Source organism: Chinchilla lanigera, unplaced genomic scaffold (genome assembly GCF_000276665.1).
Source record: "Chinchilla lanigera isolate Chin_1 unplaced genomic scaffold, ChiLan1.0 scaffold00010, whole genome shotgun sequence".
In the NCBI taxonomy this organism is placed as follows: domain Eukaryota; kingdom Metazoa; phylum Chordata; class Mammalia; order Rodentia; family Chinchillidae; genus Chinchilla; species Chinchilla lanigera.
This window is the reverse complement of record NW_004955411.1, coordinates 13144221-13146021: the sequence shown is the minus strand read 5'-3', so window position 1 is coordinate 13146021 and position 1801 is coordinate 13144221. Positions and strand designations below refer to the sequence as shown.

The 1801-nt window shown below is 44.5% G+C and overlaps 1 long non-coding RNA gene across 1 annotated transcript; it reads left to right on the top strand.

Moving 5' to 3' along the window:
• Positions 1-204: 204 nt before the first annotated feature.
• On the top strand, positions 205-1801 carry LOC102022795. Its single transcript, XR_259936.2, has 6 exons — positions 205-248; positions 701-756; positions 856-931; positions 1013-1077; positions 1313-1381; positions 1593-1801. It is a non-coding gene; the product is annotated as an uncharacterized LOC102022795 (long non-coding RNA).

Sequence of the window (1801 nt, the reverse complement as noted above, 5' to 3'; positions counted from 1 at the left end):
GGGCACGCGGCGGGCGGGCGGGCGGTGCGCGCACCACGCCCGGGACGGCCCCTGAAGAAGACCGACGCTGTGCGCGCTCCCGCTCTTTCACTCCGTGGAAGGGCCACGCCCCCACCCTCTCGCGTGTCCAATGGGGGAGAGAGGGCGGGGCGGCCTCGCTCTGACTCAGAAGAGGCTATATAGGGAGCTGCAGGCGGCGGAGCTCGTCCTTTTACGTCGGGAGCGCCGGACGGATTGTCCATTACTACGTGAGTGGGTTTTATGGGCCTGGTATCCAAGCGGAAAACGGTGGCGCAGGAAGAAGATCGAGCCTCAGTGCTGTGATTTTGAGGATTTGAGCGTAGAGTGCTGTTCAGAAGTTGGTTATAGCGAACAGACACGTGTTATGAGCTGCAGTTTGGAGCGGCTTGGGGCGCCGCGTGTGGCCGGCCGCGCTGAAGTTGACTTCCGCCCGAAAGCTATGCTGAGAGGTGTGGCGTGGGAGGTTATGATTCTAGAGCCACGCGCATTTGCTAAAATGAAATACCATTTTTCCGTCGCCAGTTTATTTCAGCAGGGACAGCCCTAACCCTGTGCTGAATTCGAAGCTAGTTCTCAGGCGACATTGTGTGCAATTCGGATTAACAAACGGGAGGGGATTAGTGCTCAAAACAAACGTCGCATTCTGTGAAGGCTAATTTCAAACATCGCTTCCCCGCAGGAGCAATGTCGCCGTTTTGTAGAGGTATATCGGAATGTTTACGTGCAAATGCCAAGGTAAAAACCATTGAACTGACTTTATCAAACTGAAGGGGTAAATTTCTTTACAGAAGTAAAAAAATACTGCATCTTTTGAAATTGGCTTCTTTTTACTAGTTGCGTGAGAAAATTCCAAAGCTTCTGCCACAATCGTTAATGGAAAAATACATACTCAAAACTTGAGTCATATCAGGTGTGTATTGGACTTAATGTTAAGGATTAAGCGTGTGGTCTATTTGAGTGTAGACTGAACTAATTTTTTGTCGTTGAACAGTGGCTTGGGTATCGATAAACAACAGTGAAGCTGTAGATGTCACTGGACGGCTGTTTGGTTTTGAGGTAAGTTGTGTGGCTTACAACTTCTACCTTTGCAGTGTAGTATTTGATGGAACCGAGGGTGTAAGGCAGGATTGGTCTAATCAGTGATGAAACCTATCCCGAAGCTGATTACCTGAAGAAAAACATGCACGGATTCGGCTTCTGAGATAAGACCAAGATTTGTAAATGAAATAATAAACTTAGACTTTTATGATGTTTCTTTTCTTAATAACTCAAAATGCTCACTCTTTTTCAGGCAATAGTGAGCATTACAATATGCCCAGAGGCCAACTTGCTGGGAAGTGCCTAAAGTGGATCAATTTCTGTGAGTAGAGATTTTTTTTTTTTTGCATAATAGTTTAGAACATACTGTGACCTTGGTCTTATCTATGATGATCCTATCCCGAACCTGAATTTCTGTTGAAAAACCTGTTTACGGATCTGGCTTCTGAGAATAGACCATTATATGGACAAAAATTTTTTTTCAAGTACTGTTAAAAACAAGTTGTAACATTTTTGTGTTTTTCCTTTTCTAGGGCTAGTACCGTAATTGTTTTCCTGTTGCATGAAAAGCTGATGAGAACAACCAAGAAAACAACACTGAAAGTTGGGATTGAGTTGATTTTTCTTTCTCTTGGTATTGGAGATTAGTTATATATATACTAGGCAAATAGTTCTGGGTTTCTTCAAATGGGGAGTTACCTATTTGGATTGAAGAGTTACAATTAAAACAGTTTCTACCAAA